Raw genomic sequence first — 16,843 nt, 5'->3', positions numbered from 1 at the left:
GACCATGAACGACTGCTGCATTTAATGGCAGTCCATTCAGGAGTTGTTGATATTTGCTGGACCACAAGCGATGTCTGACCGACGTTGCTGTTCCCAGAGCCATGATGCTTTTATTTTTAAACGTGAGTCCGTCTTTAGGATTAAAATGTATCTTCAGCTGCCGTCTATAAAAACATCAGGAGTTACAGATGTTACAGAGCAGGCCATGAGTGATATTAAACCGTCCTGGCATCACAGGGGAATGTCTCTACATAATTACGTCTCTTGGTAACAAGTCTCTGACAGCAGTGGCAATTAAATCCACAATACAGTCATGTTGTGTAGTATATAATTACAAGATGCTGCATCTTCAAGTAACATATACAGGAAACCAGAAGAAAAACACTGATTGTAGCTCTGTGTATGTTAGAAATTGTGCCACGACCGGCAGAAGAAAGGAAAGATACGAGTCTAAAGTTTATTCTGATAAAAGGCCTTATCAGATGCGTCCTCCATGTTTTCTCAATGTAACTGCTTCAGTCAGAACATCCAACGCAGTCTTTGTGCATCATTATGTTAAAAACTGTTTTTATCTCACTAAAGAAAACATTGCATTGTTCCCATGAGAAAGTATTTTAGAAAACCACAGAGATGGCACATCAGTCAATATGTGAATAAATGGATAAAGGGAATATAAGATAAAGCTAAGTTTAGTTCAGTTTTTTCAGTCTTTGGAGCCTCAGGTTTGATTTGTGAGCAGTTATTTTCCCCATAAAACAAGAAGTGTATTGAAATATGTAATGAATGAGGACACGATTTATATCTCAACTCAGGTAAATATTAAAACGCTTTCATCAGTTTAAAAGGTTACAAATCTCACTTGTAAACCTCAGAGATACACGTTTTAAATGATTTCAAATTAGAGAAATGTTGAATTGATCGTGTGTGTGTGTGTGTGTGTGTGTGTGTGTGTTGGGGAGGGGGTGTCCGCTCTTTTGGCCACACCCCACACTCCTGTCAGTCATGTGCTGAGTGACACTGCCTGTTATTGAACCGACATGTTCACCCTGGAAAAAAGAAGCCAAATGAAACCCAAACAGATTCTTCACTTGAACACAATGAGTGCTTTTGGTTTTTTTTTTTTTTTTTAAACAGAAGGGTCCTCCCATTATCCCACCCACCCATAACACTGCTATATAGCTCCCACCCTACGGCCCTACGTGGACGCGCAGCGCGAGTGCACGCACGATACGACTGGCAGCGGTTGTAGACGAGAAGAAAAAGGAGAGAGAGGCAGAGCAGAGGGGAGCTGTGGGAGGAAGGAGACTCAACACAGAAGCTCCCAGGACTACGGCAGAAAGACAGAAGGGGGACGCGCAAAAACTGGACCGTATCTGCGGCAGATTTGGAGGTTCGAGCGGCGGGGACGTGGTGCGGACTGTTACGCACGACAGCGTTTCCCTGCGGTAAAATCAGCCCGAGTTTTCTGGACAGGAGGCGCACGGCTTGCCCGCTCTTCCTCGTCAGAGAAGAGGGTTTTATAGCGGGGGGGTCTGCGGAGCAGCTGACTGAAGGCGCACTGGAGGAGGTAAGCCCCCTTTCCTCCCTTTGGTTCCACTCAGTATTTACGTGCTTGCTGTCAGCGAAGCGGACCGGCAGGGCTCGGCGTGGGGAATGTCAAACCTCCGTCTTGCGGCTCGCTCGCTGTCTGTCAGTAAAACATCAGCTGCAGCCTCCTGAGCTCAATTCAAACGCAGCATCAGGCCGCATAACATGTACTATTATGAAAGAAATGGATCGACATGGTCAAAATGCTCCCAGTCTACCCCCCACCCCCCCACACCCACACCTCCTCCCCACCTCACCCCCTCCATCGCCACCGTTGCTGCCGCCGCCTCGGATAAATGTCACGCCGTTTTCTTACATAATGCGTAAATGTGGAGCTACAGATGTTGCCCCGTGTATGTTGGACGTCACATCTGGGCTGCAGTTCTGTGTGCGTGGAGTCTGACAGTGCAGCAGCAGCAGCAGTAATAAACGTGACGCACTGGTGTAGATGGATGAGCTCGATCCATCCAGAGCAGTGCTGGCTGGGTTCATTGTCGCAGAGGGAGGTTGGAGCTGTGGATGTGTTATGCTGGTGGTGTGAAGGCTGCAGGGCTTTGTGTTTTGGGTCTGGTGCTGAGAGCTGTGACGGACGGTTGTGACATTTGTCGTCATGTGTGAGGCTGCTTCCTTTGGGCATGCATGAGGCTTTTTACTGCTGGACACAAAGATGATGTGCTGCTGTGCACCTAATGTTAAACAGTGGCAGTGTTGCTGTGGATGAGGATGAACGTAGGTGTGTGCGGGTTGGTGTAAAAGCTTCAGTGTGATCTCCTGTTGATCACAACAAACAGCCATTAACAAAGCAGCTATAGAAGAGACTGAAGCTCCTTTAATTCCATTAATGCAACCTGCTGTCATGTGTTTGCACAAGTCAAGCAGTCAATCAGTCGATGGACAGAAAATAAATCTGCTATGGGAGTCATTTCTAAGTAAAAATGCCCAAAATTCACAGGTTTCAGCTCCTTAAACGTGAACATTTGGTGGTCTTGGACGATTAGTCGGGCAAAACAAGCAATTTGAAGATGTCAGCATGGACATTTCTGCTGTTTTGTATGACCAAACGATGAATCAGTAATTGAAGGAAATAATCAGATAAACCAACAATGACAGTAGTTGTTGCCACTGTTGTCAATATTTGGTCTGCAGCTGCAGTCTGCAAATGAGGTGAAAACATGTCATCTTTAATTACAGGGCATATAAAGTGAGTGTGTGACGGCTTTAAAACACAAAGGACCAAAATTGCTTTACAGAATAAACTGTTTTAATACAGTGAGTGTGGAGAAATAACCCAGAATATGTAGAGAAGATAATGACTCGAAGGCACAGAAGAAGAGCGTAAATGCTCTAAAGCAGTTAGGACGGATTCACCTATTTTGGTTTTATGCAAATCCGACACCATCACTCAGCTAAGAGCTCAAAAGCAGCAACAGAGTGGGTTTGTTGCCAAGTTGGAGCTGAAATTAGGTTGTGTTTAGTCAGCTGACGTGTTAAAACAGGCCTGCATGGCCTTGAACACACCAGACCAGACCAGCAGTGCCCCCGAGGTGTCTGTCCACGAGCCCAAAAGCTTCAAGAGGTGACCCACCCTCCTCCTCCTCCTCCTCCTCCTCCTCCTCCTGCGCCGGCTCTGAAGTGCCTGTGTTGAGCAGCAGCACTGAGGAGCCGCGGCTGCACGCGACGACACTCTGCCGACCCGTGGCAACGCTCCTGAAATGCCACAGGGAAGGAGGTGAAGTCATTACAGGTGCATTGTTTTGAAATGCCAGGACAGCCGAGAGCCGCTCGCCTCCTGCAGGAGACCTGCAGTCCACTCCTCTGACTCCCCGTGTTGCCGGTTCAGTCAGAGGAGATTTCCCTTATTGCGCTGTCAACTTTGCTGACATTAACATTTCATTCAGGTTATTATGTAAGTGGCAAAGCCCTTGAGAGCGGGACTGAAAACATTGCTTTGACAGCTCCAGCTGCCCGGTGAATGTGTCCGTGAACGCAGCGTGAAAGCAACTCAGAAAGCCTCGTTTTTTTCAGTGTGTGACAGATGAAGACATCACGGCAGGAGAGGAGCATCCACGGTGACTTTCTCTACCCAGTCACAGTCAATACAGTCAATATAAAAGCGATCATATACAAGGATACGGGTGTTGAAACAGGAACATCATTCAGTTTAATAATTCATGTCGACTGAAAGCCTCTGTTCCCTTTTTCCAGAGCGGTTTGAAGACACCACAGATACTTGAGGTGACATTTTCCTCAGCATGAACACTAATACTGTGCTGTTGTATTTGTACATCTTGGCCTGTCCCTCTGAACCACTTGGGGCCTGTTTTCCTCACATTTTGAGAGTGCTGTCAGATGCTCAGTCAGTATTCATGAACCTTATTCTCAGAAAGAGGTGAAGCAGAGCTCCGTCCATATGGAGCTGCTCCGCTGAGGCTCAGTGGGACGTTTAAAGGCCCAATACCAGACACCATCCAGGTTCATGTAAGTCTGCTTTGGTGCATTGATGCAACTGAGCTTGCTAAATTCCATCACGTTTTAATGAGAAACACCCAAATTCAGCTGTTTTTGCACTCTCTGATTGATACATATAGGCCACCTGAAGGATGGTTTACTACTGGTTTGATGAACAGCACATGGATTTAATAGCAGTTCAGTCTCTCACGTCACATATCTAATGTTAGCAAATCTTGTGTGCTTTGAGTCCGTTTGGAGGCAGCAGATTTTCAGGTGGTCTCGATCTGGTTTTTTAGCCCGATTGACAGATTTCACACCAGCCTAAACAAAAACAGTTTGTTTGAGCCGATTCAGACATGCGAGACGTGAATGTAGCCTTGGTTGAAATAGCCAGCCATTGTCTCCTAAAAGCTCTGTTTGTATGGCACTGAACTGTTTTCCCAATTACGTTGTGGCGACAAACATAATCGCAGGCGGGATTGTGTTCAGGAGCAACGTTTTTTGCAGTGGATGATGCACCGGAGTCACAGGAAGGAGTCCGAGCTTCACGTCTGTGGTTACGTTCGGGCAACGAAAGCAGTTTGGTGACAGTTAGGAAAAGGTTGTGGTTTCAGTTAAATGCTGATAGTCATGTTGTGTCTCATGTCACTGCAGACTGTTTCCAGTGTCTAAACAGAGCCATAAAAAGTTGAATACTGCTGCAGTCATTATGAGCAGTTATTAGGTCGCCAGATTGGATATTTTGGCAGAAAAACGGTGAATTCGCTTGCATCAATGACATCAATTAGCATTTCGGCATTACGTTGCCTTTGAGATGAATTGGCTGTTGCTAATTAGTTGCACATAAACATTATTTCCAGGAGACAGGGTTGCCAAAGCGCGGAGTGTTTGTTAGAAGAAATGTCAAGTGGATTATTGATTAATGAGCAAAGTGAGGACGTGTTTATGAAGTCAAGCTGTACGTTCACAGTCAGCGTGGCTTAACTCTGCTTATTGTCTTGCTTAATGGAAAAACAACCGGCCTGTATGATCTCATAGCTGACCTTTTTTCGTGCTGACATCCAATCACTTTTCTCACAGATTTATCATAAGCTACAAGCTCTGATGATCACGCCTGTATCAGATCATGGACGTAAGCTCATCAGCAGATTGAGGGCGGAGCTCAAGAGCGTCTCCTGTAAACTGCTGAACATTTTTCCAGTCCACGAGCCCACTGACCTGCATTTCTGTTTTGTTCCTCCTGAGCTGATGGCTTTTAGAAAAATGCTTTTTGTTGTGTGTGACTGGTCGCCACCGGATCCCGGTGTCCTCGCTCGAGCAGTCAAATCACGCTCGAACCTGCTGCTGCGACGCTCAGGGCTCCATGTAAGACAATACCAGGATGAGGTCAATGTCTCACATACCGTGTCAGTGCTGCTATATGCATCTCCAACCAGGTGTATTTATAGAGCCGTCCACAATGGTGGTGGAGGTGGTGGTGGTGTGCGTGGGCCGTCTTAAATAGCATCTGTCTTTGTCCTGACACAGACGTGAGGATTTGAGAAGATACTCCAGCAAAGTAGTCAGGTTTCCATTGTTGTCACTGGCGTTTGTCAGAGAAAATTAAAGTTTGACGAAATCCCAGTAAAGTCATTAATCAAATCTGTTATTTTGGGACCAAGCACTTTTTTTTTTTTTTAACTGCTGCAAAGATTGTTGGATCAAGGAGTAATCACCGTGCATCTCCCTCAAACCTTCCTGCAGCTCAGACTGCAGCAGGCAGCTTCATTTTTTTTATCAATTTGAAGGGTGAAGAACCTCTTTCTTATTTTGTGCACTGTTAAATCATTAATCTGTGATGTTTATTATGCCCTCTAGGTTGAACACTTGTACTTCTCAGTTGTATGTTTCTCTCAGCCTTCGTCATCTGCTTGTACTGCAGTTAGTGATTTTCCCAGAACAACTCCCATAGACTGAGCATGATGTGGTTGCACTGAGCTGTGGGTTCATGTGTTGCTCGGCTGAGCTGTAGTGGTTGTGGAGTTCATGTGGCTGCAATGCATTCTGGACAAAGGAGGCCCCTGTCAGTGGACTTATCTGCGTGTCTTCCTGTTCTGTGTGTATTAATCCGCAGCTGAAAATAGTCCCCACAAACAGCAGCTCTTTTAGGGATGCTGCACTTTGACCCCATCTGGTCACGTTTGTCCTCAAGGATTTGACGTGTCCATTATTACTCGTGACAAACACACTTCAGCATGCACTCAAGCTCATCTTTATTGAAAAAAATCAGCCGTTTTGCGTACTTCCTGAACATCATTCAGAGCGCTAACACGCTTGTGCTGTTTCTGCTGCTGGTCTGAGCGACCTCTGTGACGCTCATGTGACACGAGGACTCGAAGTGGTTTGTCATGCTCTGACAGAGTCTTTAGTGTTTAAGCGAAGTCCACCATATTGACCACAGCCTGAACTGCACGAGGACACCCTCACACAAACACGCCTGCGCCTTTTTGAAGCCTTCATCCGTAGTCGCGGTTAATTCATGAACACGTTTTACATATTCTTCAGAGAATAACATTCAAAGAAACTCTGTCCGAAACAGAAAACGACAGAAATCCTCCCTCTCTCTTATGCAGCTGTCCGACGGTATTAGAATCACTTTCACTTTTTCCACAGTTCCTTCAAAGGAGTAGCGGCGGTATAATATGTGTCACTGGCGCAGATTGTTAGCATGATAGCAGAGGTCCTTTTGATTCCTAGCGGGGCGCTCCTGTTTGTTGTTCTTTCAGCTGTTCAAAGCCGCGTCCTCTGTGAATTTCTGCATGCATTATCGCTCCTCACATCTCTTCGTATTATTTATTTAACCTCATTCTATGGCTGTGGCTGCTGTAGGCATTAAAAAAAAAAAAGACTTCTTCAAATAAACATGTTTTGTTGCTGAAGTTTTTTTTTTCTTGATGGGGAGAATCGGAGCACTTGATTGTGCTTCTTGCAACAGGCAGCAGCTGGTGAGGGCATGGATCAGTCCCCTGGCACCGCCCGGGGCAAAGAGCAGCCGGCAGCGTCGCCGCGCTCCGCTCCGTCCTGCTTGGCCGATCGTAGATGGAGAGACGGGCAGAGAAAGTTTGACAGGGAACAGGGATGATGAAGAGAGAGTGCAGCCATTAATAGACTGTGAGGGATTCCTTTTAAATCAAGCAGCCAGCAGGCCCTCTCTGCAGATTAGGACTGTGCTTCTAGCTTTTTTACGGCTGCACTCGCTCCTGTGTGTCGTGTATCTATGAGACGTTAAAGGGGAATTTGAATTTATTACAATGTGGGTCTAAACTCCTTGTGTTCGTCTGTCGTTTCTGCTATGATAACGTCATGCTCACCAAAGTAATTGCTGAGATGTTGTAGTTGTGACCCAGACTCTGCAGTCACCCAGCTGTCCAGATCTATGAAGTTTTACCCTCTGGAAGACGATGTAAAGCTCCCAGATGTAGACTGAACCACCATAAACATGCATTTGCACTTACATGTGTTGATATATTGAATTTAAGGAGGTAAAAGCTGCAGCTGGCTTCAGGTCTGTATAGTCGGCCGCTCCTCTGTATTTTTGTACCATTTGGCCTCAGTTGTCTTCAGTCAGCTTTATATTGTGTCAGATTTGGAAAATTAAATCCACATTAACTGACTTTTGGCCAGCAGAAACCAGTTGTGCACACATTATCACCTAATAGGTTGATGCATGACATCGTTAGCACACAGTTCGTCATTTGCACATCCAGCGTTCACAGAGAAACGTTAGCATTCATTCACAGTCGTGTCTCCTGATGGAGTCAATATTTACTCTCCTCACTTCATTCATTTTTAGCTTCCACCAGCTCCTGAGGGCAGTATCTGGCTGTTTAGCTGCTGAATGCTCCACTATGTTTACCAGCTGGTTGCAAACTTTGATGTTTGGTGCTGAGCAGGTTGTGTACAGTCGGTTTCTAGAGCTTTTCACAGAGAACAGCTGCCTGCTGGAAACAATGCTAATGAGAGCAATGAGAGTGAACTAAAACGGTTAAAGCAGGCAGTAAAATGAAAATGTTTAGACGAAAGATGCTACAATGCTTAATATGGCAGAGAGGAGCTGCAGAGCCGGGTGATAACTCTCAGTGGGTTCTGTCGTTGATATAAAAATATTGATTATAGCAGCTGTAAATGTATATTTTCTATCTGTGAGCACCGAAAAGAAGTCTGACAGAGCGAGAAACTGGAGCAGCCAGACTGCTCACAGTTAGACTCACAGTAAACAATCCAGCAATTTAGCCAGATTATCTAAGATTATCTAAACCCCTTTATTTGGAGGTAATGCTGATAGTGAGCGTGCCGTTGAAGCAGCAGCTCGGTCTGTGAGTCTGAAAACGGAGAGTTTGGGCCATAATTTTTGCATTTATGTTTGCTTTGTGTGACATGATGTTGTCACGTTTCCAGATCTCTGCAGCTAACGTGTCGAGGGCGAAGTTTCTGTGAAAGTGATAATGGGCTAAAGGACAAAAATAAGACCCAAGATGCACGAAACAAGATTTTCCCTTGAAGTCTTTCTACTTTATCTCCCTCTCCTTCGACTTCTGGGTGGTTTAGTGTTCAGAGAGCCCATCCACATGATCCGCATGACCCCAGTCCAAGCATTAAGCCAGTAGTCATCTGCCCCGCTAACGTGTCTTTGATCAGTTCTCTGAATCCCTTAAAGCCTCGAGGCTGACACTCAGAGGTCTGCAGACTCGGGCATGCGAAGGGAATTTCCCCACAGCAATCGATAGAATATCGCATTAATCATTTTGTTTACCAGCTCTGGACGCGGCTTTTTTATTCTGTTCACAACATGAGTGGAGCAGCTGAGCGCAGCCAGGAGCCAAACCACGACTGTCGCAGCAGGACGTTGGTTTGAGGAACCCACAGAAAACAATGGCAGGAGGCTCAGAGGATGTGATGCACAAATGTACAGAGAAATCTCAAACTCACATTTCTTCCAATAGGAGATGCCGTGAAACTCCCATCAGCTGTAATTTGTGTCGGCTAGGAAGTGGAAAACTTGATAGGAAACAGGCAGAGAGGGGCCCAAAAGCTTGCTTGTGCCTCAAACTTGAGTGAATTCAGGTGGTGGGTTGGTTTGCTCTCAGCCGGTGTTTCAGCTCTGCTGCGGATGCTGACGCTCGCATTGTTTGTCTCACCGTGTTGCCAGCAGATTGATGGAGCCGTTTCCCGGATTGACAGATCTAGGCTCAGTCAGCCACTCTCCCCTAAAGCCAGCCAGACTCTGCCTGCGACAAAAAGCCTGAGAGGGTAAATCAGTAGTAAGAAAAACTCTCGCCCCTCTGCAATTAGCACCGTGTCATTTTGGGGTTCGGAGGCAGCCGATAATGTCACATCTCACTCGCGTCTGTGGTGCAGTTCTTAAACATATTTGACAGGGTGCCTGCAGACTCAGGAGGCTGCGTTGTTCAGCGCCTGTGTCACTTCCCCTGAGAGCTGAATTACTGTCTTTAATAAGTGCTTGTCTCATATTTGTGCCGTCTGTGCTGTCAGTTAGTTTTGCGAGCAGCGTCTGGTTTCAGTCACCGTGGACGGGCTGCGGGTTGGGAGTCGGAGCCAAATGACGCCCCGCTGGAGAGCGCTGGCAGCCGACACACACGCGAGAGGAATTTGAATACATGCACAACACGACAGGCAGGCAAGACAAGCGTGTGACCTACTGTCTGCCATGGCTTTGTTGCAGTATGCTGTTGGCAGTGTGTGTGTGTGTGTGTGTGTGTGTGTGTGTGTGTGTGTGTGTGACAGAGAGAGAGAGAGAGAGACAGTGGTGGCCAGAGCCAGAACAAAGCAGTCTGCGACCAGAGGACTTGGGTGTGGCGCTCAGTTTGATGAGGCACTAAATGAAGTCTGATCTCTCAATACTTCTGCTTTACTGCGTCCGTGTATTTGTAGGTGCGTCCGTGTATCAGCCCAGTACTTTTTTTGTGTCCGTCGAGCATCAGAAACGGTCCAAGTAGCAAAGGGACGAACGCTTTGTCACATCTTGCTCCTGATTTAAGTCACGATTCTGCTAATTTTTGCGAAGATTTGCTTCTTTTCTCTGTTTTATCTCACAGTTATCTGGATGTCTTTGGTTTTTCATCTGTTGTTTGGACAAAATGAGACATTTGAAGAGGTCACCTTGGGCTTTGGGCATTTTTAACCTTTTATAGGTCACATAATTAAAGGAAAGGCTCCAAGAAAATGTTTACATACCTCAGATTAAGGGCAAGGTAAAAAGTGTTGTGCTTCTCCCTTTTTCCTCTTCCCTGCATGTCTCCTCTCCGTGTCTCTGGCCCTAAAAGCTTAGTCATTCTGCCAAGGTTGTCTGAAAGTTGCTCTGTCCTGCAGTCTGTCCTACTTTGGTGCACAACTCTAAACTAGGACGCCACAATACGAATATAGCAGGTAGGAGCCGATGGTTCACCGGCTCAGAATCACGTGCTGTGCAGATTAAAGCACTGAAGTTTTGGACTTTGCAGACATCTCCTCTTCTGTCTTATCAATGTTTTGCCTCTCGTGTCTCTTCGCTGTGGTTCCCTCAGCAGGACACTGAACTGAACTGAGATGAGAGTGGCAGCTAATTTGCCTAATTGTAAATAACCACTATGTGTAGGAAGTGACACGTTTTCCCTCTCAGAGGAGCCTGGAACGCGTGATGGTGCTCTTTGATATGGAGTCATGTGGCACATCAGGCGGCATCTTTGTTTTGGATCAACATTAGCTGCCTCTTCCCTCCTGTTTTATTCATCATTATTTGTTAATAAAGCTGTTTGCAGCCTCTCAAATTTGCTGCTTTGTTCCGTTTTATGTCATTGGATCGGATCGTTTTTAACTGTCTTCGGAGATTTTGACGAGTAAATAACCAACCAATTAATTTTAAAAATAAGCAGAAGAATTACTAATAAAAACAAAGCAGCCCTAAAGCAGCTGACTAACAGTCTGCGTCGTTCTTAACTCTCTATCAGGATCCTCATTAGCTGATTTCTGTCGAGCTGAGCTCCATAAACACTCGACTTAACAGTGAAGACCCACCGAAGCTGTTTCACCTCATGTTTCTCTTATTCTTCTTATTATATGTGAATATACGTCTGTCATATGTTGATATATGTCGAGCAACAGGACAGTTAATGATTTAAGATATTTTTGAAGCCACATTCGACTAAATAGACTCAATTAATCAAGAAATTTGGCTAATAATGAACCGTTATCATTGGCCCTAAAGCAGCTTAGCATCAGTCTGCATCGTTCTTCCTGCTCTGTTCAGATCCTTATTGGCTGATTTCTGTCCTGTTCGGGTCCACAAACACTCGTCATAACAACAAAGACCGACAGCAGCTGTGTGTCGGACATCGTCTCTGTTACTCTGCCTCCTGTTTCCATCCTCGTTATACGTATGTTAATGAAGGAATCGGTCGCTACTGTCACGTTTTCTGCAGGGATTCAAAGCTCGGTCCTTCTGTTCTACAGATCTTTCATTCACTCACTCACTCATTCATTCACTGGCTATATGCGCCTTCAGCCTTCCCTGTCAGGCAGCAGTTGCTAGGAGCTGGACTCGCTCTCCAATAAGCAGCTAGTCGGTGACAATAAGGGTCACAGCTGACGCGCCTCAGAGGGCTGTTGTGCTGTTTTTATTAATTCAGAAGCAGGTAAGAAAGATTCCTCTTCTCGTTCTTAAACCATCGGACTCGGTGAGGAACAGAAGCGTCGTTTCGCTCTGCTCAGGTGTGCTGCTGCTTTTCCTTTCCCTTCAGTTCTGTCAGCTGTCTGCAGAGATGAGTCTGCCGGATGCTGAACGATGCTGTTAATTAATTTGGTTTCAGTAGGCCGCTTGAAATATTTGGATGATGCTCGAAATACTGTGGGATTATTTTGTCACGAGTCAAAACAATAGAGCTGAAACAGTTGGTCGATGAGTGGATTAGAGCAACAGAAAATTAATCTGCGGCTTTTGTCATAATAGATTAATTGGCATAAATTAACTTATTTAAAAAATGGTAAATTTCACTGGTTCCAGCTTCACATTTGCTGCTTTTTCCTCTGTTTTACATCATTATAAACGTCTTTGCATGAGACACTGGAAGAATCATCTGGGTCTGTAGGAAATCTTTATGGATTATTTTCACAGCTTATAGACCAGACAGTCAAAAAGTCTCCTGCCTATTGATCGATAATGACCATTAGTTGTGAATACTTGCTGCTTTTCTGTCTTTTTATAGTATATTTGATATATTTGGGTTTTGTACTGTTGATTATACAAAACAAAACATCTGATCTGAACATGTCGATTTGAGCTTTGAGGACCTGTGAGGGGCAGGTTTCACTATTTTTTAAGCAATTAATTAAGAAAATCTTTGACAGGTTAGTCAATAATAAAAATAATAAATGGACATTTGTATGCATCAGAATATAATGAAAAGAAAACCTTGGAAACAAAGAAGTGCAAAGTCAATGAGCAACAGGGAACAACAGAAGCTGCTGACAAACGGCTCAAAGGAGCAGTTCAGGACGTTCAGTGGACACGTGGATGATGAATACGGAGCCGCCGTTGGTAAAATATGGTTGAATGTGCCACGTTTGGACCAATCAGAGTCACGGTTACAGCTGCTGAGCTAATGAAAAGCTCTCTGTTCCCTCTGAGCAGAAGCTCTGTGGAATAATGAGGCGAGTGAAGCAGCAGCAGCTCCACGGTCTCATCTGGAGCGATGATGAAAGCCGCTCATGTAAGACGAGCTGCGCACGGAGCGCTCCCATTGGCCGGCCACGAACGGAGGGGGGCCCGCGATTGGCTCGTGGCTTCAGAGTTGCAGTGATGTGGTTGGCTGTTGTCACGGTGCTGAAAGGTCTCGCCAGAGTGTGTGTGTGTGTGTTTAAAAAGCCTACAGTAGGTCAAGGTGAGCACAGCAGGGTTTAATTTACTCAGAGCAAGGTGTGAAAGCTGGCCCGCTGTGGCTGCGCGGGTGTGAATGAAGGGTCTTTGAGACGCTCCACGCACGCACGCACGCACGCACACACACACACACACACACACACACACACACACACACACACACACACACGCACACGCACATGCACGCACCACCTCCTCATGCCTTCTCAAAGATCAGACTTTGTCTCTCAGTCTGTAATAAAATCATAAAAGCAAAATTATCGATTCATGACACCGTTACGTCACCTGACCGTGATATTAAATCACACATACTGTGACAGAAGATTTTGGCCGTATCGCCCAAATCTATGTGTTACTGACATTCATGAGTCCGTTTGCTGATTTGTTTGCTGACTCTCATCTTCTTGTGCTGCCATCACACCACATCTGAACCTTCAGCATCATCCAGGAGTTTTCACTTGTTCAGCATAAAATTACACCTCAAAGTGTTGACAAATAACTGTGAGATCCACTAATCTGTCAGTTACATAGTTGATTAATCGATTTATTAACGCAGCTGATGCCCTCAAATGTTTTCTTTTGTCCAACCAACCAGCTCGAATATTAAATTTACAACAATATAAAAAACGAAAAGAAGTAAATCCTCTCATTATAGAAGCTGGAAACAGCGAATCTTTTTATCTCCTTTTGAACAATTAAACAATGAATTGGCGGTTAATTTAAACATGGTTTGTGTGTGTGTGTGTGTGTGTGTGTGTGTGTGTGTGTGTGTGTGTGAACCTCCATCTCATCAATGCACTCGTTAAGACAGGCTTCTGACAATGACTGTCAGCCTCCGTCGTGACCTTATAATCCTGCAGCTCATTTGTCTGCGGTGTCACTGCGATGCCTCCTCGCTCGACAGTCATTCACAGTCACTTCCTATGTGCAGATGAGGTCTCCCAACTTTGGTCTTTTGAGAAAACACGAGGTCAAACCAGGAAAACCAAGACGTCTTGAGCATCACTCAGTTTTCCTGTTTCAGCCCCAAAATTCTGCACCGATGATGAACATTTACATGAATTTTATCCCAACTTCAAGCCCTGCGTTCAGCACACTTTCCTTTAAAGACTGGGAGAGCCTGGTGTTGATTGCAGGAGGAAATTTAAATCTCCCACCTCTCCGGTCCGTCTCCGCCTGGCTGACAGTTGATTAGGCGGCCGAGACGGAGGACGAGGCAGAGCAGCTGCCGCCAGAGAGAAAACAATCAGCGAGGCGCACACTGGTCTCTAAGTGGATTTGGTGGCTGGAAGGAGGGAGGGGGAGGGGAGGGGAGACGGCGTCTGTGCTGCATGTCTAGATCGCCTTGTGGACTCTGTGTGTGTGTGTGTGTGTGTGTGTGATTAGATGTGCCTTTTGTTTTCAAGATGTGTGTGTGTTGGCAGTTCTGTGCACTGATTTGGTTTTGCCAGCAATGTGTTGGACACGTGTCGGGGTTTGGGCGCGTAAGATGAAATTTTAATGATCCATGTGGGGAAACTGGGTCGTTCCACCAGCAAATTAATACGATACGGGGAAAGAAATGGAGCCGTTTCACAGAAAACATGAAACATGGTCTGCACTTGATAATAGCGAATGTGTGTCAGTGACGTTCGCTGTAAAATATGCTCAGTTTATTATTCTCTGTGATGCTGTTCAGCTGTTTCATGCTATGCTGGCAGGTGTTTCTATTGTTTTGTCCAGGTGTTTCTATTGTTTTGTCCACCCCATGTATGTCAGTGAGGGTGGACAGCAGAGACACCTCTCATTGAGGTATCAATCAAATGTGCGAACCTGCTCATTGTATGAAACCACACTGACCAGTAACGGATGGTTACTGGTGGCTGGTGATGTTTGTGTTCAGGCTTCATCCAATCAAATCCCTCAACAGATTGATCAAATCCCTCTGTTTCACTTAGAAATAATCACTGATGACGCTCTAGCTGCCATTTAACTTCAGGCTTTAGAGGATCTATCGATTGCTCTCAGAGCACTGATGCTCTCACCTGGTGCATGCTGGGAAAGGCTCCAGTCCTGGATGCTAAGACCGGACCCGGCGGCTGCTCGCTCTCCTGCCTGCACGCGTCTGTCGTCTGTTGATGTGACGTTTCATTACGTTTTCATCGCAGCCTGTTGCTGCAGTGAATAATGACTGGATTTACCTCGAGTGTGTTTTGAACCCGGTGAGAGTTTGTGGTCGCTTGTGGTCGTTCTTCAGAGGAAGTGGAGAGAGCTCTGTCTCTCTCTGTCGCTTGGCACAGTACATAAATCAACCAGGTCGTTAGAACAGACGAGCAAATATCCGAGTTAACTCAGTGCAGTTAAGACAGAAAAGACACGTCGTTATATGTTTATTTTGCACTTCTGATCACCTTCACTGACAGACGAGTTTCTCTTGCTGCTTCTTGCCTTCTGCCGTCTTTAACTTGCCCTTAACGTCCACACGAGCAATGCGTGCCAGCTGACTGAGCGAGGCCGTCATGGCGGAGCTTCCTCTCTATTACCCGATCCGGTCCGATGCTGATTTATTGATGAAGATGTTATCATGTTTCCTGGTGTGCACGTCCTCTGTATTATTTATCTCTGCTTGGTCATGTGTGTTAAAACTCACAGACAAGAGCTGTGCGTGTGTGTGTGTGTGTATGATCTCATGGTGATGATGATGATGGTGTGTGTGTGTGTGTGTGTGTGTGTGTGTGCCTGCCTACCTTCGGTCCCACCCTGTCTTTTGAAACATGCCCTGAGGCTCATCCTTGTGGGAGATGCGTTTGGCTTAATGGCTGCATTCTTGGGACTAAATGGAGTGTACCTAATCCACATCATTGATATCCCCACACACACACACACACACGCACGCACGCACACTGACACACACGCTCGTACAAGGCTCACGTCCTCCCTCGGGGCCTTCTGCGTAGGAGGCAGACTGGTGGCCGATGCTGTCCTCAGTCGTCTCTCCGCGGCTTCGCTCTTTAAAATGTCATCGTGGCTGCGATGCGTGTAAATGTTGACGTCCTGATCGGAGCGAGCTGTCGGCTGCGAGGCCTCATTTCTGCATTAAACGTGGATCTGAGCATCTCTGACATCATCCAGCACGATTTGGCAAGAACAACGCTGGAATTTGACACTGCTCTTTTTTTTTTTTTTTTGTCCCTTTCCCTTCTCCTATGTTTCCCCCCTCGCTGACAGAAAACAGACATTTGGTCTGCAGGCCACTCGAGGGCTTTTTAAAACATCCTCTGAGTTGTTTGGCGGCTCAGCTTCAGTCTGGAACCTGAGAGCTTCTGTAGCTGTGAGTTTGTCACACAGTCCCTGTTTCTGTGATATAATCCCGGAGGATTCAGCTCCTCTGTATGACGGTCATATCTAATCTGCACAGGATTGCACCGGGAGGGCGGACGGGGTGATTGAGCCAGGGCTGTTGCCATGGTAACCCCAGGACCGGGGATAATCATTGGACCAGGCGTCTGGTTTCAGGAAAAGCAGAGCGAGATGTTTTTGAAGGGTTTCTGCAGCTCCGCGACTGAGGATTTCTCCTCGATGGAGCTGATTTTTGGGGCCGGATACTGTTAGAAATTAATCAATGAAACCTTTTTTCATTCAACAAAGAGAAACTTCTGAAGCGTTGAAGCGATAGTTTGATATTTTGGGAAATGTTTGCTTTCATGCTGAGATTTAGAGGAGAGTCTCGTGTCTCTGTAGACATTATATATGAAACTGCTTAGCTTAGCTTAGCATAAACACTGGACATGGGAAAAGCCTGACATGGTAAAAAGAATCTGCCCCATCAGCACCTCTGAAGCTCACTAATTAATACATTATATCTGATTTGTTTAATGTGTACAAATGTAGAAGTAAAAACGATGGTTTTACAGG

The 16,843-nt window shown here is 45.8% G+C and overlaps 1 protein-coding gene across 8 annotated transcripts in view; it reads left to right on the top strand.

Annotated features, from left to right (window-relative positions):
- The first annotated feature begins 1,201 nt into the window (after positions 1-1,201).
- LOC143321898 (unconventional myosin-IXAa-like) overlaps positions 1,202-16,843 on the top strand; it is a 123,999-nt gene continuing 108,357 nt past the window's right edge. For all 8 annotated transcript variants that reach the window (XM_076732618.1, XM_076732620.1, XM_076732621.1 and 5 more), the window contains exon 1: positions 1,202-1,567. The gene's annotated coding sequence lies outside the window, so the exon portion shown is untranslated. The remainder of the gene's footprint in view (positions 1,568-16,843) is intronic.

This window comes from Chaetodon auriga, chromosome 6, assembly GCF_051107435.1.
Source record: "Chaetodon auriga isolate fChaAug3 chromosome 6, fChaAug3.hap1, whole genome shotgun sequence".
Taxonomy (NCBI): domain Eukaryota; kingdom Metazoa; phylum Chordata; class Actinopteri; order Chaetodontiformes; family Chaetodontidae; genus Chaetodon; species Chaetodon auriga.
This window is presented reverse-complemented; position numbering and strand designations above follow the sequence as displayed.